A 21,789-nucleotide genomic window follows, 5' to 3' on the forward strand; every position below is an offset into this window, starting at 1 on the left:
AACCGAGAGTGATGGAGTGTAACTGGTTCTGCAAAGTGGAGCGTTTGGTTGGGGGAGCATCACCCTTACGGTCTCGTGAAGCAGCACCCACAGAGGCAGGAGGCGGCTGGCCGGCTTCCTGAGGGCTGGGGTTTGGAAATTCCCTTCCATGGAGAAAATGGGGCTGGGGAACAGGATCCTTTTCATCTATTTTCAGACAGGCTTGGCACAAGTGCATGAAAAATATATGCATTTAGTTCCACTGGCCTTGTAGTTGTTGTAAATGTCTCTTAAATTCCTAAATGCGCCTTAAATTGCATTCTGTCTGTCAGTCGGATGGTCAGAGGCTTTGATCTCTGAGGCTACTCTCCAGGTGCAAGTTTTAACAAAAGCTGGTGTCCATTTGTCTTTACTGGAATACTTTGCTATGTGTACGCTTCACAGAGCAGTGCTGGAAAAATATTCAAAGAGGAGAATTTGTTTTCATTATCTCCCAACTGGTAAAATAAAATTATGTTTTAATTGATGTATAATTGACAGAGCCGCCGAAGTGGTTTGAAAACTCCGAGGTTTGACTCTGAGATCCGGCGGCGGTCTTAGCAGAGAAAGCTACAAGGCATCAAACCTGCATCCGGTGGTGGGACGACAGGTTTCGGTCGCATTGTGTTTGAATCAGAACTAATCACTTTCAGTACTGAGTCACTGCGGGTTACTCCTTCTGTCCAATTTTTGAGTGTATCCCTGGAAACTAAGCTGGGTGCTTTGCCTAAGATTGTGCCTTCGCCTTTGGCCTTAGTGCAAATGCCCTTCCTCCCCCAAACCAAAGCCTTCAGCTACTTACTCTCCAGAAGAGCCAAGGATCTCATCGTTCCGTGGGATGGGGGTAGGGAGAGGGGCTGGGGGGCTGGGGAAATAGCCCAAGGACCTCGCCGCAGGGGAGGAAGAGCGGCCTGGACTGGGGGCCAGCATGTGTGCGGCGTCAGACTGGGCTCCGTACACGGAGTCTCTTCATTCAGGCGAAAATCAGCACAGAGAAATTCAGCGTGGACTCTGCACTGTTCCTTCTGTCTTCGCTGGATGTCATCTCACTTGTGTGTGGAATACTCTGAAGACGACGTAAGCTTTCATTACATCACGCGGGTGTGCTCTTAGAGAGGATGTTGGCCCCAGGCTGTGAATCAGAATGAATAAAAGGAAAGCCCTAAGATCTGACGTTGCTTTTAGAATTGGTGTCTGCCCAGTGCCTCGTTCCGAATTTACCCCGAATGCAGAAAAGGGTGCTGTGTGCGCAAAAGCTTGCGGGCCGGCCGTGCCCCGCTGGGCGCTGTCCAGAGGCCGAGTCCTGTACGCGTCCCCTTATTATGTCGTGCGAGGCGTTTGCATGTACCCACGTGTTACTGCTGGGCTCCGAGCGGTCATCGGTGTTGGGCATTTAGCAGGAAGACAGACTGACACCTTGAACGAGGCTTATAAGTAATTACGACTACGATCAATGCCACAAATGAGCACACGTGCGGATACGGAACATGCCAGAAAGGTGCACCCGTTCCGAGTGACGCCGAGCGCCTGGACTGGACGCGGCCCCTAAGCGACCACTGCCCCTTTGGTGTCACAGGGAAACTGCTAATATCTGCACGTGAGTTTAACTGGTGTTTTCTTAACCTTTGTTTTCCTTCTGTCTTTGACAAGATGGCCGTCCTTTAAGACGGCTCTGTTAGGCAGTCAGAAGTTTCCGCCATCGCGCTTCCTATGATGGCCTTTGGATAAAAGAGACACGAGTAACTTGGAGCGTAGGCACAGAATCACAAAACCCAGCACTGGCTCACAACTTGGAGGGTTTTCCTCGACTCTGAGGGTAGGGAGGGTAACCCACGGATGACTGCATGCAACAAAGAAGAACAAAGGTACAAAAGCAAGATGCTTGCCCTCTGCTTGAGTTTATGTGTATTTGTAACCAGACGTGTTAATGTGTGTGTTTCTCACTGGCCTGCATGTGACGCAGGGGCAGAGGTGCTGGCCCGTCAGAAGGCTCCGGCTGTCAGTGTGGGGTTCGGTACTTTGTGTGTGGACATGGCAAAGGTTTTAAAAATATCTCACCGGATTCATCATTTATTCATTCTTGAGCAAACAAGTCTTGGGTTAATAATTACTATGGAGGACAAGATGCTGTAATTTTATCTCTAATGCTTGTACAATCTCGATGTAACTTTGTCAATTAGAGGAATGTCCCCTTTCCCATCAGTGTCAGTTTCCTCAGGCTGCTGTAATAAATGACCACAGGTTGGGTGACTGAAGCAAGAACAACAGATAGAGAAACTTATGGTGCACGATTCTGGAGGCCAGATGTCCAAGATCAAGGTGCGGGCAGGGTTGGCTTTCCTGAGGGCCGTGAGGGAGAACCGGCTCCCCCCCGCCCCCCTGGCTGTTGGTGGCTTACTGGCGACCTTGGTCCTCCCCTGGCTTATAGATGCTTCACCCCAGTATGTGCCTTACCTTCACCTGGCCGTCTACTTGTGTGCAAGGCTAGCTCCGAATTTCCCCTTTTAATAAGAGGTGGATCAGGCACCCACCCTCCTCCAGTGTGACTTCATCTTTAACTACACATACAACAGCCCTATTTCCACACGAGCTCACACACTCAAGTCCTGGGGGTCAGGACTTCAACATACAAATTTCCAAGGGGTACGTTTCCATCCATAACACCATCCAATGTCAAAAGTAGTATGTATGCTCACCATGGCCGGGGGTGGGGGGCGCTGCCTCCAATGTCCCACACCGTCACTGTGGATGAAACCCACCGAAGTCCACGCCAGAGCTGCCCTCTGGGGCGTTTGCTACCTGTGCATCAGACCCCTGGCACGACGCTGCTCAGATCTCGGTGTTCAACCCTTCCAGGAGACCACAGTGAAGCGCCTTCCACCTGTGCTTCCACTGCTGGGCATCCCTCTTTCTGGGCAGTGGGCGCAGCCTGTATATCTGGACTGTGGAACAGCTAGGGAAGAGACCCTGTTTTCGCCTCTGTGAGTCCCAAGCCAGCTTTCCATGGAGAGCAGACCGAGGAGCAAAAGGCTGCTGCGGAACTCCTGTCCATCACGTTGCTGCCCTGCACACGTTCCCAATGGCGACATTCTCAAAACCATAGTCTTCTTGTTGTCTCTCCTTGGATCACAAAGCCTGGTGTATTTTATAAAAAACGAATCAAGTTAGGAGGTGATAACATTGAACGATGGCTTACATTCCAATTTCAAGAACAAGTACCAAACAATTTTTCAATTCTGCTTAAAGCTGTTGCAACCATCTTAGAACCAATTACAAGTTTAGGAGTGGATTTGGCTCTGAAAGTCGTATGTGAATAAGGTGTGGTCAAGATTGGAGACTTTTGCTGGAGGATGACATGGATACTGAGTGTTCACAGTGGTGAGTTCCCCGTCAGTGTATGTGGTCCAGGCCAGGCTTAAGGATGCTGAGGCCAGCTATCTGTGCAGATAGCTAGGTGGTGCCTAACTCATCATGGGGGTTCAATAGTTGTTGGATGGATATATGAATGAATGGAGCATCCAGTGAGTCGCCAAAATTCATTGTCTTTAAAATGCCTTTTAACCCTGAGAATCTATGAGTCTATAATGGGCCCCATATTGACCCTATATAAAATCAGCATTATTCTTTCTAAAATCCGTGCACTATGTAAAATATTTTATTGCTACCTATGTCGTAGATTCATATTTTGGCATTCTGAGAGAGGAAATTCTCTCTGAATGCTCAATGCTGAGATGCGTATTGGCTGTCTGGCATGCCATCATTCACGCCATCTGTTCGAGTGGCATGATGCCTAATTGCAAGGTGGCCTGACAGCTTTAAGGGGCTCTGCTTGCCAGTCACATTTGAGCTTTGCTAGCTAACCTGCAGAACCCAGAACAGAACAAGCTGAAAAAAGTTACCCTGCTGGTAAATCGCAACTCCAAATGAAAAGATCATGCCTCATTAAAAATGGCCATATTTTTTGACTGTGGTAGGCATCCTTCAAAAAGCCCCTGTTGAGTCTGCCTCCCACTCAGTGACCACTGCTGTGGTCATCTCGTTCCATGGAGAAGCAGTAATGGACAGAGACTACATCTTGTCCAGCCGGCATCACTGACACCTTATAAATAAATGTTCACGATGCCTAAAACTCTCATGCTTGAAAACAAATGCACCAACCTGCCAGAATTTCACAGCATTGTCTTCCTAGAATAAGCAAACATCTGTTACCCTAAAGTCCAGTTTACCTTGTGGGAAAGATGCTGTAGGAGGCGGAATAGGGGTGAATTGGCTTACCTCCTGGAATTGTCATGGAAAAGACCCAATGTAAGCATTAAAATATGGAGATTGCAAAGCAGGAAATTAAACTGCTTTCTGGACATTGAAAGTCTGGGGATATGCATTTAAGTTTAGAGCTGCTAGTTACAGATGAGAAAGCAGGCTCAGAGATGTTCAAAGACTTACTCCAGATCAAACAGGAAGTCCACGCAGAGCTGGGGTTGCAACACCCAGCACGTTCTCCTTTCTCCCAATACGCAGTGGCGTAATGATCGTTGTTATTGTAGTGAAAATGATGATTGGGGTATAGTCTTTCTTTTTACTTTCCTGTCCTTTAATTAACTTTTTTAAAGCATTATCAGCCCATCTGGCCATCCAGTTAAACACGTATCTTCAGTACAGTGACTGTATAAAATATTTTGAAGACTTGATGTTTTTCGTCTTATAAGTCAAATCTTTGAGATGACATTTTGGTTAGTATTGCTGTTATTTTTATGAGGTAATCTCTATTTTGAGCCAAGCTCTTACTGAATGTACTGCAGACAGGTGCTTTTGTGTTCCTGTACGTTCCTCGATGTAGCACTTACCCAGCAGGAGCCCAGTGACATTCTGTACTGGGTGTAGATCAGTGAAATGGAGAGAGTAGAGAAAAGGGAATGGACGGCAAAGAGAAGAAATACTGTCAGTGACTGGGTATATGAATGACACTGGCTTTTTAAACACATCTAAACTTCAGAGGGGAATACTCCTCACACACTCTTCCTGTCGCACCATCCTCTGTTTAAAAACCTTTGCATGCGTGCATGACTGTCAGTGACGTACTGCATGGGTTGAACTTGACAGGCAAGTGAAGACAGTGTATTTTTCTCCCACTGTGGTTTTCAAACCCACTTTATTGATTTTCTTTTCTCTATTCCTGAACCAGTAGTTTTTATACCTTTATACGTCATATCCATGCATTGGAATAAACTCATTTTCCATCATTGAAAACTCCAAGCTGATCTAAACCAGCACTTGTATCTCACTTCCATGTTTAAATTGATTCCTACACAGGACCCAGGTCTGAATAAGGCTCTGCAGCCTTCAGTGGGAAAGCAGGCTGCCATCTGCTCTTATTCTTCATCTCATGTTATACCTTCTGGCTTCTTACATGTGCTTCCTCTAAAGGAGTGAGTGAGGACAAGGTCCTACATCATTAGGACCCCCAGACAGATTCCATAATGTTGCTTAGTCACGTTGAGGTGCTGGCTGTGGGTTTAACCAAGGTATAATTGGCTCTCTGTCCTCCTCCCATTCTCCCCTAAGGTATTAGATCATGCACTGCTTCTGGGATGGGCGATGGTCCCCCTGACATCCTGGGAGTTTTCTCTTGCTCCCCCACATCTGGAGATGTACACACCTCCCAGTGAAATGCAGGCCTCTCCCAAAGGAAAGGCATATACCCAGCAACAGACGTAGGGTTACCTAGAATGAAGATATAGACACCTTCAATGTTAGTGCCGCCATCTCCAGTGCAAATGCAGACGCATCCCTCATAGTAACACAGACCCTCCCAACAGAAGTGTGGGCATCTGCCAGTGGAGCTGCATCCACTTCCAAAGGTGATGCAGCCCCAACCCCCGACCCCTAGTGACATCCAGGCACCTCCTGAGAGCTCCTCTTGTTCCCCTTGGGAGAGACAAGTGTCCCCATGAATTTGCACCTGACTACGCCAGCAGCTTGGTTATTCTCAAACTATGGTGGAGGAACCAGCTAGCTTTTGGTCTTCTCTCAGAAGAGCCCCCTCTCTTCCCATAGCTCTGAGATGCCTCCCTCACCTGTGTGGGCCTGGGGGTGACCCTGGCTGCTCTCCACCCCGCCTTCCCTTTTCTCTTTCCAGCTCTGATTTGTTTCTAGTCTCCTCTTATTTAAAGTCCAAAGAAGAATATCAGATCCAGTATCTCAGAACAAGCTTTAACTACTTCTTGGCAGTCCCCAAAAAGGATGAGTCTAGCTACCATTTTGAGAAAGTGAGAGATTTGTCCACCTTGGTTCTCAGTTTAATGGCCTCAGCTAAGGCTTTAAAATGAGAATGAAATGAATATTCAGATACATTTATTTATGTCCAACCTTGATCTGAAAAGACTCTAAGGTGGTTCTTTAGAAAAAAAAAATGTCCATTTACTAGTGCATTGGACACAGTTGGATAATTTTTCTAGGAATTCACTCAATCAGCACATGTGGGACTCCATATTTCACGATGACTCAAAGCACCTGTAGTTCTAAATGTCTTCTTCTCTAGACCAAAGATATGTAATAATTAAATGTTTTAAAGTTTCATTGACAAAATGCAGCATTATTGTATCAAAGTTTACGGGAAAGCATCGAGCCATTTTCGCAAAGGACGGCAGAGAGCTATGAGCTACAGACGGTGTGAGCACAGCTGATGGCAGCTCAGGGCCCAGCGCTCACTCAGCTCTCAGCTCCCACAAGTGGCAATGCCAGTTTGACGGCTTTCATTTTCTGATCTATGAAAATAACGAGAATGAAATGTCTCTCAAAGTGTTATTTTAGGGTTTGCACAATGGAACATAAATAAAGCCCTGACTGGCACAGGGGAACATTTCTTTCAAACTTGTGGAAAAAAAATTGCTATTTATTAAAATCAGATTCTAATATAAGTAAACACGCCTTTTGGACAATACATGTCTTTTAACATTTGGCTCCTCAAAACCCAGATAAATAGTATTTCTTTGCTTAGATAGTTGGGAAAACTGAACCTAAGGACAACTTTGCTAAATAGATAAGAAACATCCTTGCAAGACAAATCAGAGCATCATGGTTTCTATCTTACACCAAAATCACCTTGCAGAGCTGAGTGCTCCGCGCTTGCTGGCTGGGTCAATTACCGTCACTTGGCCAGCGCCTCCGATTCTGGCAGGGAGGCCGTGTCAATGAGCCAAGCCCTCCGAGGCTTCATGTGGCTGCAATTAAGGTTCACCCCTCCCCTGGGATTTTCAGAATCTGGGCATATTGTGGATAAATCCACACCATCTGAAAAGGTGGAGAGTGGAGAGAAACAAACAGGGCAAGAGATCGTCCAGGAAACAGCCTTCCCCACTTCAGTGATGACTTTTATTATGTTCTATTGATTTTCATGGTATTTCCCATTTTTGAGCGGAGAATAGCTTGAAGCAACAGCAGCAATAAAGCAAAGCTTCTGTCAGTCACTTCTGTCTTTCTCACCCACACACGTGTTCTCTCCATCACATACACACAAGCACACATAGTTCTTGTGAGAGCTGAGTTTCCAAATATAGGAAATAAGGCTGAGGTTTCTGGAACTGTCACAGGACCATCCCTAGGAGCTTTCAGAACTCAGAACGATTCTTAGAAGGCATCAGAAAGGGACGGGAGTGCAGTGAGCTACAGACTCCCCAACAGCGAGTGCTGTAGACGAGCATAGACCATCACCTTTAGCATTTAACCTGAACGTACTTTTTTTTGTTTGTTTCGGTTCCTGCTCTGCGTTAGATCACGGGATGCTACTTAAGAGTATCCACAGAATAATTCTGAAGAGGACAACAGGGCAGGGTCAGCATAAAGCCAGAGGGATCTAAAGCCAGGGGACCATGGTAGACAAAATTATGATCCCTACCTCGAGTATAACCTCCTGGCGCACACACCTGGCACAAAGTCTGGGGCAGTGAACAGAATGGGGTCCCACTCCCATGGTGAGGGCAGGCTGCATAGCTCAGCCGGCTCTAAGGCAGGGAGGTTGTCCTGGGCAGCCCTGACCTCGGCACAGGAGCGCTTACAAGAGACATGCCTCATCCTGAACAAAGATGAGCAGATAAACAAATACATAAGAACCGAGTATGAGCAGTGCAATTTTACACAAGGAAGGTTTTTTAATTTCTGGCTTTGAGACGGAGAGGACTACCTGTCAAGGAATGCAGGAGGCCTCTAGGAGTTGAAGGTAGCCCCCAGCTGACAGCAAGCAGAGAAACAAGGACCTGGGCCCTATTTCTTTGCCAGAAACTGAATTGCACAATGGCAAGAATGAGCTTGGATGAGGGCCTCAAGCTCAGAAGAGAGCTCAGCCACCAAAACCTTGATTTTGGCTTGTGACACTCTAGCAGAGAACTCAGTTACATCATGTCTAGACTTACAGAAGGTTGTGTTAACAAATGGGTATTTTTTATACTAACTGTCTTGAGATAGCAATTATATACCATAAGATTGATTTTTTTTTTTACAATTTCTTGTTTTCTTAAATTATGATCACAGAGCTGTCCACTACCTAACTTCAGGACATTTTATCACCCCCAAAAGAAACCCCATAACCATCAGCATTTGCGCTTCATGCCTCCCTTCACAACTTCCTGGAAACCACAGATATGCTTTCTGTTTTTATGGATTTGGCTATCCTTGACATTTCATGTAAATTGAATTATATACCATGTGACCATTTGTGTCTGATTTCTGAGCATACTTTTAAGGTTCATCCGTGCTGTAGCATGTATAAATACTCCATTCCTTTTTATGGCTGAATATGTTTCCACTGTATGGATATACCACATTTATTTATCCATTCCTCAGTTTATGAACGTTTGGGTTGCTTCTCCTTTTTGCTATTAGGAATAATGTTGCTATGAATATTTGTGTACAAGTTTTTGTGTGAACATACATTTTCAATTCTTATGACTATACACTAGGAGGGGAATACTGAATAGAATGGTAACTCTATTTTTAACATTTTGAGAAACTGCCAACTTGTTTTCCGAAGGGACTGTACCATTTTTCTCTCTGCTAGCAACGTAGAAAGATCCCAATTTCCCCACATCCTTGTCAACATTTGTTATTGTCTGTCTTGTCACAGAATTATTGGGCATTTATGTGTCTTCTTTGACATGTCTTTTCAAATCCTTTACCCATTTAAAAAATTTGGATTGTATTTTTATTGTCGAGTTGCAAGAATTCTTTACATAGTCCAGATACAAGTCTCATACCATATATATGATTTGCAAATATTTTCTCCCATTCTATGGATAATCTTTTCACTTTTTGTATTTTGAAGCACAGATTTTTTTTTATTTTGATTGAGGCAAGTATATTTATATTTTATTTTGTCACTTGAGCTTTTTGTTTTATATTTAAGAAACCATGACCAAATTCCTAAAGACGCCATCAGAAAACTACTAGAGCTCATCAATGAATTCATTGAAGTTTCAGGATACAAAATTAATACACAGAAATATGTTGCCTTTCTATACACTAACAATGAAATACCAGAAAGAGAAATTAAGACCCCCAAGAAGCTGGCTTCCGCTATTCTGATGGGAAGAGGGGCAGGATTTCCGGCCGAGGGCCCCAGCTGGCTCAGCAGGGACAGCTGGTCTGGAGCCCGTGTTCCTAACGCACGGAGCTGGCCCAGAGAGACCTGGGTTATTGTAAGAGCTTTTCTGTTCTCCCTGTCTGCACACTTACTACCATACCATACTTTTTTTAAAGTGAATCCTAAATTATTATTTATAAGCATGAGTCACATATCATGTCTACTTTGTGCAAAACCCTCCACATATTCCCATCGCTTTTGGGAGTAGTGAGAGGTCCTCAGCAGGGCCGTTCCCTTGGCCTGGACCTGGGCCAAGCTGCCTTCTGGCCTCGTCTCTTATGCTCTTCCTCATTCTGATGGCGTCGCAGCCACGATAAACTGAACTCACTGTTGCTTGTTGGGCATCTTAAGACACCTTTGCTCGTACTGTTTCCACGTTTCCTCTCACCTCACTGAGGGTCAGTTCAGATGCCACGTCTGTGACCAGGGATCTCATCTGGCTACCCTCGCCACTCTCCAGCCTCTGTTGCTGCTCCATTTTTATTCCTAGAGTGTACTGTTCCCTGCTGTTCAGCAAAGGGGGCTATTTTGTGAACGACATCAACGCTGGTGACTATAAGAGTGTCCGGCATATTTTAGGACCTCAAAAACGTTTCTTGAATGAATGAATGCATATATGAATGAGTAAATGGAAAGTTAGAATCTGACATAAGAGTCAATAGGGACCTGTGATGAGGGCAGTGACTCAGCGGACCCAATGTCTTGGGGCATGAAATTAGATGGCAGTGTGCACTATGCTTGTTAAGAAATGAGGTCATGGCGAAGACACCGGAAAGGATGGTGCTTCCAGTAGCTGAAGTCTGGGGAAATGGAAATCTGAACCCTGTTAGGAATACCAAAGATATGAAAAAAGGGTCAAAAGAAGAAATGGCAAAAATTGTTGGCAGCCTGGATACAGCAACAAAGGGCAGACTTTGATCAAAGTGGACCCCAAGTCTTCTAGAGACAGAGGTCAAACCTCAAGGGAGTTAGGGCGTCTGGAAGGAGAACTCAGGGAAATGACATGGCCCAATCTGGACGTGCTGACTTTGAACGCTCAGCAGAGTGTCCGGCCAATGAGGGCTACTTGCTAGCTGATGACCGGGCACTAGGATCCCAGTCATCAGACAGGAAAGAGGTAGGCGGGTGTTGTAAGTGCGATTCTCCCAGAAGCAGACCCTGGAAAGATTAGAAGAAAGTGATTTAGTAGGGAAATCCCCTCGAGAAAAAACAATACATCCAGAAACCAGGACCAGCCAGGGGTAAGACACACCACACTGATGAAAAATCTGATGAGCTCCAGCAGGGCCCCACCCCCAGCACTTGCCGGAGGGAGCCTTCCCGACTGAGTGACTGACTTTCTCTGGTCTGGGGAGGTGAACGGGGTGCAGCTGTGGCCACGGAGAGGAATTCGTGTTTCCAGAGCAGGAGGGGAGAGCTTAGGCTCTGCTAAGCCCTAAATGTCCCTAATAGATTATTAAAAATGTATTAGGGGAAGAGGATTAAACAAGGAGCCTGGAACCTACTGAGAAATGCTACTTTGATGCTGAGTAATTTGTAGGATGGGATCACTTCTGGAATATGCATTCCAGTCCTCAGTTAACTGCACAAATAATCAGGACCCATATTTTCCAATGGTGATGGTGTGCATGATGAGGGGGAGTTGAGGTTAGAGCACTAGCTGCTCTTGCCAAAAGGGCTGAATGTGAGGAACATCAGTGCAGCCAAAGCAGCAGATCAAGGGCCCTGGCCCGGCCCCACCTTCTGGAAGGCTTCGGGAGGAGGAGGCCTAAATCGGGGATCTGGAAACGTGGGTGACCTGGAAACCAAGAGGCCAGGAGCAGCATCAGCTGCTGAAGACAGACCTGGGAATGATGAGCTCAGGAAAGCTCACCACTTCCGTAGCTCAGTGGAAGGACTCCCGGCCGGGTCAGCACGGGGAGGCGGTGAACTCTGAGCGGGAATTCCTGGGGTGTTCTGAGCACTGAGATCCAGGCCTGGTGGTCGACTTAAAATAATGGGTGATCGTATGAAGATGTAGGTACTTAACTCGGGGGACCGGGAAGTGAGGAGATAGAAACATCTCGCGATAATCAGGAGGGGTGGCAAAGCTGAGCTTCTAACACAAACAGCAAAGGCTGTTCACTAACAGTTGTTAGGACGGGCTCAGCCAGCTCCTGGAGCTGAGTCTCAGGTCACCGCAAGATCTCCACACTCGAATGCGCGCACACACACAGCCCCCGACTTAGGACGGCTACTTTTTGACTTTATGATGATGTGAAAGCCATAAGCATTCAGTAGAAAGTGTACACCAGATTCTGAATGCTGGGCCTTTTCCAGGCTGTACGCTGCAAGATGCTCTCTGGTGGTGGCGGGCGGTAGCCGCCACTGCAGCCGCCGTCAGCCACGTGATCACACTTACAACCATTCTGCACCCGGACAACTGCTCTGTCTTACACTTTCAGTGCGGTATTCAATCAACTACATGAGATCTTCAACACTTAATTATAAAACAGGCCTTGTGTTAGGCGATTTGACCCAGCGGAAGGTCAGTGTAAGTGTTCTGAGCATGTGTAAGGTAAGCTAGGCTAAGCTATGGTGTTAGGTAGGTTAGATGTGTTAGATGCCTTTTTCAACTTACAATATTTTCAGCTTCTGATGGGTTTATCAGGTTTATGTAACCCCATCATAAGGACAGGAAGATCTGTATGTCAAATAATATATATTATATATGTAAAACATACATGTAATTATATATTATATAACATGGGGATATATGTAACATATAGCATATATTTATTTATGTATTTTAATATATACAAAATAAATACATGTTTATATATTACATGTATTATATATTTATTGATCATATTTTATATACTATGTATAGCATATGTTATAATTATATATAATATATATTAAAATTTTTTCTTAAATCTCCGATTCCAGAAACAAGAATAACAAGCCTTCTCTTTGGACCCAGCAGGCTTGTTAACCAATTAGCATAAGTACGCCGAGGGGAGGGCAGTAGGCATCGTGGAAAAAGAGACGTCGGGCAGAGAGGCAGAGCGAGGAGGAGCCCTGTACCGTCGGCCAGGGCAGGGGTGCCCTGCCGTGTGGACGGGATAACACAGTGATTAGGAGTCTGCCTTTTGGGAAGAAGCTAATGAGATTTCTCCGTCTGGGTCTGCCACTTATTAACTGGCCACTATCGGGCAAGGTACGTAGCCTGTCTTTATCCTTATCTGCAAAATGAGAATAGTAACTCCCCGATTCCACACCACCGCTGAGAAGACAAAACAGTTGATGTACAAGAAGGGGAAGAGCTGTATTAGTACCACGTCTAGTACAAAGTCACTTTGTGCTGAACGTCAGCTGTAACTCTTCCTGTGTCATCTGCTTCTCACGTGAAAGAATCTGAAGGAAACGGCTGTTCCAGACTTAGATGCTACGGCCTGTGAACCACCCACTGACCCCTCGTGCTGAGCTTCCATTCTCACTAAGACAGCTTCTTATTTTGCTTCCTACACAGCCTGTAGAAAATGAATTCACATTCGCACTGAAATGAACATTCCAGTCTGTGGGACACAGACTTCCCATTAAAAATGAACATGCTGACATTATGGTTCAGGCATTAAGAATCGAGCCAGCATCGTTGATCCCCTTGAGACCAGTGGATTCTGGGTATAAACAAGCCTGGATTTCCGATCACACCGCCCCAAGCGTGATGAATGCATCAGAGTAACATCAATAACTAGGGTCTTTTGTGGTCAGCCCACGGTGCCAGTTCCCAGATCTGGCTGGAATCCAGTGAATTCCCCGAGGACGTCGCGGGGGAGTCCTGTGCTCGCTGGAGCAAGTGGGATGAGGTAACGCTGGTTCCTTGGGATTTGATAATTATGATATGACCTGATGCAGACACCTTTGCTCGTTGCTCTTTCCAGCAAAGTACCTGCAAAAGCACCCAACCAACTGTTAAGCCCACATCTAAGCCCTAGCAGTTGGACGGGACCCAGATCCAACAGGGGATGTACGCAACCTGTTACAGACTGAATTGTGTTCCCCCAAAAGATATGGGACAGTCCCAACCCCCGGTATCTCTAAATGTAGCTTTACTTGAAAACAGGGTCATTGCAGATGCAGTGAGTTAAGAGGAGGCCATGATGGAGTACCGGGGGCCTTAATCCAATATGACAGCTGTTCTCATAGGAAGAGGAGAGAGACAGAAAGAGGAGAATGCTATATGAAGACACAGAGACACAGAGGGAGGGGCGATGGCCGTGCAAGCTCCAGCATGTCACTGATTACTGCGAACACTGGAGCTCAGGGAGGCAAGAGAGGATACCCCAGATGGGTTTCAGAGGGAGAATGGCCCAGCTGACAGCACAGTTTGGGAATTCCTCTCTTCAAAACAGTAAAACAATCTATGTTTGTTGTTGTCAGTCTTCCAGTTTGTGGTATTTTGTTATGACAGCCACTCCCACCACCCAGCAGCCATTAGAATCCCTCGGGCCACGCTGACCCTAGATTTGCTTAAGGCATCATCACGCACTAAGCATGTGTTTGACGTGAGGCTGGAAAAAGGCAGTGCTTCACAAACAAGTACAGGTATTCGGGGAGCACTCTGGATAACGTGCCCTAGAAAATGCCCGTTTCTAGTATTTGCACGTGAGCTCAGACCAGCTAACTGCCTTCTCCTGCTCGAAGGAAGACCCATGGCATGATTTAATTAGTCATCTCTTGTAAATGGATGGTTTGGAAGAGAACGGCTTTAGCCAGGTATCCCTGTAGCATTTTTATTCCTCATTGATTCTGTTCCGGTAAGCACGTGCAATTCAACATGGAGAAAAAGAAGACTGTGCTGAAAAGGCATCATTTTATAATATGCTGGAAAGCAGATTTATAGAGATTCTTGTAGACTCTGAATGCCAGCCCAATTTTTAAAAGTGCTAATATTCTCCCAAGTTATTTGTTACTTGGGGAACATGATCCAAACAACGGTGAGCAATTTACACTGTAACTTAATATGCTGTTAGAAAAATGAGATACATTGATTATTGTCTGATCGAATACTGCATCTCATAGAATTCTTTATTCAGACATTCCAGCTTGACTGGTGGGGTTATTATTATTAGTAAGGAATAAGCTGGCTGATCCCATGAAAGCATTTATAGTGGGGGCGGTGCAGTTATAAAATAAAGGGTGTCATAAATTCTGTGCCAGGTAGCTCGCCGAACAGGCATTCACCTTCTATACAGATGGCGCATTTCAATTGCATAAGCAACCAGTTATCACCATCTCTCTCTTTTGTGTGCGTTACCGTGGCAGGCAAAGCCCGGGGCTATTGGCAGAGCGGATCATTTTTTTTTTTTTTAACATGATTGCCACTGCTTTGGGATTAGGTAAACTGCGAGAAACCAGAAGCTGGGCTTCCCAGCTTGAGAGCGTGTGCACTTGCCAAATGAGTGGTTTTGAAAATTGGCCTTCCTTTGCTGAAACATGTTTTTCTACACTCTAAGAAACCTCCAGCACAAGAGAGGAATGTTGTGTCAGGACACAGGAGGCAAACTGAGCACTGTGCCTCCTACTTTTTGCCTTTATTTTTATTTTCTTTTGTGGAGTGAAGACTGGCCAAATACAAACTGCGTTCATCCTCCACCCCTCTTCCCAGTCTGGAGATGACGGGGTGAGCCAGAACTCTCTGGACCCTGTGCCGGAGCACCCACTCGCCTAAGGGGAGTAACGGGTGGGCCAGATCCCCAGGTGGGCAGGGCCGCCTCCCAGAGGTATCTGAGACGGAGGTGCCCAGTGAACTCAAGTCAGGGCAAACTTTAACGAAGGCACAGGGGATTGCCACTCAGACGCCCTCCTTCCAATCTCTGGTTTCTTGGCAGAAAATATTGTAAACTAAGAACTAAGAGTCAGGTTAATATGTGGGGGGCAAAAAAAGAAAAAAAAACTTATCACACAATCCTGGAGGCTTGAGTGGGGAGAAATTCCTCCCCACCTTGCTGCCAGAGGCAACAACGAGTTGGGGCGTCAGGGAGAGAGGGCCCAGAGCGGGGAGATCAACACCGTCGCGGCAGCCGGCAGCCCCGGCTCCCGCCCGGGGAGGGGTGCACGTCCCAGCACCCTAAGGACGTGTGGGGGTGGCGCAGAGCCCGCCTCCAGACCAGGACGTTCTGGATTCAAGTCTGGAGCTTCCTCCACGACACCAACTTGTCTCCTCTTTTTCCCAACCGTAATACTGGAGACCAGCAAGCTCAGATGCTCCAGCTACAAGTGCTCTGCAACTGTGACTCACTTTTGAGTAGCCTGAGGGGGGTAGGTACTAAGATCACGCTGTCCTCGACCAGCATCTGAGTCCCAGAAGTTTGGACGAGTTACGGGATTTCATTCGGGAGCCAGGAGACGGCACACGGGTGTGCATCAGTCATCCTGCCGTGTGTGTTGCGCGTCTGACGCTGGCCCTTGGCTCGGAGGAGCAGAAGCGCTGTGCTGCTGTGGAGGCCGTCGGGCAGCACCCCCCCGAAGGGGCAGGCCCGGCGTGGGAGCGCTGGGAGGACGCCCAGGCACGCTGGGCCTGGCCGCCCGGCAGGGCCTGCCCCCTGAGGCCAGGCCGGTGGCCGCGTCTATGTTCGCACCTGCTGCTGAGTGGGGCCTGAGAGAGGAGAGCCTGAGCCGTGCTCTTGTTTTCTCACTACCTGATGATGGAGTTTGGTTTGGAGACAATTGAGGGGAGAGAAAATGAAAATTCAGGCAAGAGAAATATCATTTCATCTTAAAGGCAGACGAGCACTTGGTCACTGGCTCCCATGTCTGGGGAGGGCCCGCTGGCCGGAGCTGCGCCCTCCTTGCGGCCGTGAGCCGTTACGCCCCGACGTCCTCGTACACAGCGCTGATACGCACCTCCTGAAAACGATACACCAACCATGTCACTTTCATAGATAAATATGTTAAATGTATCCCAAATTGTCTACAGGTAAGTTCTACCTTTTTCTATCTGAAGTTGGAGATCTGCTTTCCACGTAGACTCTGAGCGTCTCCACCTGTCTTCCCTTCCACGTGAAATCCTTTGTTTCCCTTATCTAACCACCTCCAAATACCCCTTCCAGCCAAATGTGCCTTGTTTTAAGCTGCTAAATTTCGTGGTAACCTGTTACATGGCTACCAAGATACATAACACACGGTAGATGTCTTGACACAGCTTCGCTGTCCCTTTTAAGTTTGTAATAATATAATTTCTGCAAACAATTATATATCGCGCCCTATTGTTCTTGACAAGCAACAAGCAACATAATTCTTTGTCATCACATCCCAGGCGTACGACCATACAGAATCTATTAAAATACATTAATCTCAGTTTTCCCATCTGCAAAAGCAAGTTTTTTTGATTGTGATGACTGACATCCTCGATCCTTTCTAATTCTCTCATATCTTAATCCTTCATGCTTCTAACAGTGCCAAGTGCAAACAAAACCGAAAAAAAAAAAAAGTCAAGTTTTTGAAAGCTGATCAGTCAGTTAAGGAGTATTTATTGAGTGACTGCTATGTGCTCAGACTTTTGCCAGGAGCAATGAATTTCAAGACTCCTTTATGTGTCATTGACCATTTTGTTGAAGCCACTAATTTTTAAAAAATTTCCCATATGTCTTTCATTTCTACAGCAATTTTTAAATTAATAAAACTTAAAAATGAACACTATTTAAAGAAAAAAAAATTCATTCAAACCGAGAACATCTGTGTTACTTGTTAGTCATCAGTGGTTGCTGAAGGGTGGCTGGATGTGGGAAATGTGAATGAGGTTATCACGCAGAACTGACTTCAGCGCATGAGAGCGGTGAGTCTGTTTAATGACCTTGAAACTCAGTACGTGTTGAAGAAGAGGCCCCCATTTTCATTTGTCACTGGGCCGCACCCATTATATAGCCCCTCCTGCCCTCAGGTGATTCTGATACAGTCCTCTTCCACCGCCCTGTTGACAGACAGTTAGCAAAGAGGAAGAGGTGGTTCTAGGTTGGCTCCCCAGAAGCAGACCCTAAGATAAGAGTTTGTGGGCAGCTGACTTGCTAAGGAAATGTTCCAGGGAGAAACTTGTAAGGGATTTGGGGAACCAGGACAGGAAAGGGGAAAAAGCAGAGCCGGAGTGTGACTTCAGGACAGCACCCCTCACCACCCCTGAGGGTGCCCCCAGGCTGGAGAGTGTGGCCGGTGAGCTGTCCTCACAGTGTCTGGGCCTGAATGAGGCTGTGAGTTTCCAGCTTTCAACCCCCTACTCTTTAGGACAAGAGCTGGGAGTGAGGAGGGCCTCCCAAGAATAGTCAGCTCTCTGCACATAAAACCAAGGACACACCAGGAGCTGAGGGCCGTCCTCAGTGAACACCGCAGATGCAGATCTTTGGACACAGAAGCACCTTGCAGCTGAGAAAGGCAAACTGAAGCGGTAGCAGGAACCCAAGGGGATGTGGGTGGCGCACCGACAGCACTCACTGCGATGGTCGGTCACTCTGAAACCAATAAACTTTTTTATTCCTGAGAACTTCCCTGAGATTTCAAGTGGGATATTCTCTCAAAGTTTCAAATCACGATAAAGGATCAACAAACACGCTGTGTTCGTTAACTGTGTGCTCTGTGCTAGATGTTGTGTTATATACTGTGAAGAACATATAGAAAGATGAGACAAGACTTGTGCTGTATTCAAAAGGAAAAAGTTAAAATTGTGGGAGAGACATTCATTTTTTCATGCAGCATTTACTGTGAGCCAAACGCTAGCACTGAGGATTGAGATCACCGGGGCGGTGCTGCGTGGTCCTCGCTCTCAGAAATCGACAGTATTGAGGTAGGGCGCCTAACGGACACGTGAACACATCAACAAGGTGAGACCTTGCAGGGGCACACCCAGGGCCCATTCAAACCAAAGAAGATGATGCAAGTTTCCAGATGCGTTTGATGGGGTTAGACTAAATTTCTAAGAATAAATAAAATGAAGAGGAGGAAGGGATTTCAGGCTAGTCAATATGTTAGCCAAAATGTAAAGATTTTTGGTCATTTTTTTTTTTAACCAGCCTCATTGAGTAAGATTCTGGGGGGGAAATATTAAATAAAGGCGACCAAGTGTTTATCCTCATACAGCTTACATGAGAAAGCACGCATGCAGAGAAACTTCAAAATGTGATATTTGGAGACAAAGGTGTTTGCCAAGAAGGTAGGCACAGATTAACACAAGGCATTCAGATGTCTGTGTGTAGCTCAGTGTGGCCACGAAGCTGGAGAGACAGGACTATGAGAGCTCTGTTATGTTCTCTTGGGAGTGATGGAGAGCTGCTAGAGCGTTTTAAACACAGGGGTGACATGGTCATGTTTATATTTTAGAAACATCATTCTTGTATTTAATTGCTCTGGACTTACCTTCATACATGGTGGCCCAGTTAGTCTCACTGCCTCCTTTCACCTCTGTTATTTTAAGAGTCTCAATTATCTAATTCAAGGGAGCTTAGTCAGAAGAGTCTCTCCATTAGTCGTCTGAACCCAGGACATCGATGTTCTCCCAGAGGAGAGTTAGGGATGTCTGGACACATTTTTGGCTGTCAGGATCCAGAGATTGCTACCGGCATCTCATGTGTGGAGGTCAGGGATGCTGCTGACCTCTCTGCAGTGCACAGGACGCCCCGACAACCAAGCATTGCCTGATCCAAAATGCCAACAGGGCCAACGCTGAGAAAACCTGTTCTAGATGACAAAAGAGGAAGTGAAATAACTTTCTGAAGACAAGATAGTGCCTGGTGCCTGGGCGGGAGTGGAGGAGGTCTGGGGCAATCTCTGCGGGAAATGTGTTGAGCATCCTTCAGTGGCAACAGTTCTCAACTGCAGAGTTGCTGAACCAAGTGTGCAAGAATTTGAGGTGTGCTGAAGTACTTTATCACTAAAAACAAAGAACTACATTTGTAGATTAAATATTCTCTTTTGCAATATTCTCATTTATTGGGATTCAGCTACGTTCCTTGCTAGGAATGGGATGGTCATTGGTCATGGGCATTCAGCAACCACGTGGTATCCTTTATTCTGGGACAACCATTGCTTTATGACATTAAATTACAGCCTCATTTCCCATCCCAATTGCAAAGGTGTTCTTTCTCTATTATTCAAACTCATATTTAACCAACAAATATTGAGTAATTTTATGCACGGACTCTGGGATTATAAGTATGAGTAAAACATTGAAATTCAAACCCATAAGGCGGACAGACATCTCTAAAGCCCTGAGTGACTGGAGTAGGAGTTATTACGGATGTATAAAGGAAGTGCTAAGTGGAATGCTTTATGGGAGAGAGATTGCATGGAGATGAGATTTTATGGAAGAGGGGCAAACAGAGTTGAGATATGAAACATGCTCAGGGTTCCCCCAGGGTAGAAGTGGGGAAGAGAATATTCTAGGTGTAGGAAACACCCTAATCAGAGGCTTGAAGATGAAGGAATATGATCTTAATGCAGACTTCGAATTATCTAAGTCATCCAGGAGATAAAGCTGGAAGAAGACACATGGCAAATGTTGGGCTTATGCATAAATCATTCCTGTCAAATAGCACAGCTTCGTTAATGTCTTCATCACGGCATTCTATAGCTTTCCACATTCTCTGTAACTCACAGAACATTCGAGTTTCACTAGCTCATTGAACTTTACCACAAATCAATCAAGTTTAGTGAATGGTTACCGTTTCTTCCAGGGCAGCAGGCGTGGACTGCAAACTCCGAAGCACAGAAGGGACTCACGAGACATTCATCATCATGTTTTTGGCACCGGTGCTTGTCACACTGAGAAGGACTGGCAGAAGCCCAGGAGACAATGAATATGCAACACTGAACTTTTTTCATTCAAATGACATGCCATCCTTTAGATGCACCCTCTGACCCTCAGTATAACATGTATCTGAGAAAGCACAACTCTCTCTCTAGTTCTTCCTGCAATTTCAAAATCTGAAGTCATGTAGATCTGCTGAGGCTACTGGAAAGTGTTCAGATCTGATACCCTGAGTGAATTAAAAAAAATTCCAAAAGAGTTAATTGTTTAAACTGTGCAACTCGTTCTCTGGCCTGGATAATATTATTGATTTTTTATGACTTTGGTTTTCTTATTTGCATTTTCCAGATTTGGTTGCAATTTGATGTTAATTCTTTCAGATGAATAATCTTAATGGGTTATACATTTTTCTTGATTAATTGCTAAACTACTAGTGTTGAATTTGGGTAATTACTAAAAGCAATTAAAAGTTAAAATAAAGAGATAAATCCTTCGAGAAGTCCACACCTGAGCCAAAGCAATTCAAGGTCATGGGATCGCCACGATTATGTTTTGAAATAAACACAGAACATGTTCCTTTTTGGTCATGACATTTCATAAACAGCCAGTGAGAGCTGTCACCAGGGGAGAAAATTACACGAAACAGTTGGTACAAAAATAGACCTGGAGGTCAAACGATGTTTCATATCTCAACCCTGAATTCTTATTAAAGGAGCTCTTTGTCTAAAAATAATATTTGCCAAGTGTTTTAGTGTCTAAAAAGGACACCCCTCATTCTCTAGTTTCATGTGATTCTCTCAGTATCAACTGAGTCATCATCAGCCTTATTTTTCTGATGGAGAAACTTGGGATCACAGAAGTTAAATAATTTATTTTGTTGAATTGTGGTTTCCCTTAACATCCTTGAAATAAAGATTTATCTTGCAATGAATTCATTTAGCAACCATGCGTTGGTGTAATGGCAGTATTTTCTTTTGTATCAGTGTAACACATGCATCTTACCATTAATGGCATCTTCACGTCAATAAAATGCGGTGAATTCTCCGAGGTCATGTGACTTCATGTGCGTAGTGTTTAAATTCAACTCTGATTCCAAGTTGTATGCTCTTTCCTTGAAACTGTTGCCTCACACAAGATCATCGGTGAAAAATAAATCAACCAACAGAAAAAGATTTGAGCTGCAATTGTAGTGTCTGTATTCAAAATATACAATACTATGTGCTGCATTTGCTTTTTAATAACAGAAATATTGATATATTTCTATCATATTTGCATTAGCTACATATTTTAAATTCAGTTTAATTATGTAAACACTTACCAAGGGCATATTTTGTGCAGAACACATTGCTTTTCATTGTAG

General features: G+C 45.3%; 1 long non-coding RNA gene across 1 annotated transcript; it reads left to right on the forward strand.

The window, feature by feature from the left end:
• The first annotated feature begins 17,576 nt into the window (after nt 1-17,576).
• LOC116668870 lies at nt 17,577-21,473 on the forward strand. Its single transcript, XR_004326093.1, has 2 exons — nt 17,577-18,507; nt 20,356-21,473. It is a non-coding gene; the product is annotated as an uncharacterized LOC116668870 (long non-coding RNA).
• The last annotated feature ends 316 nt before the right edge of the window (nt 21,474-21,789 follow it).

Source organism: Camelus ferus, chromosome 15, assembly GCF_009834535.1.
Source record: "Camelus ferus isolate YT-003-E chromosome 15, BCGSAC_Cfer_1.0, whole genome shotgun sequence".
Lineage (NCBI taxonomy): Eukaryota > Metazoa > Chordata > Mammalia > Artiodactyla > Camelidae > Camelus > Camelus ferus.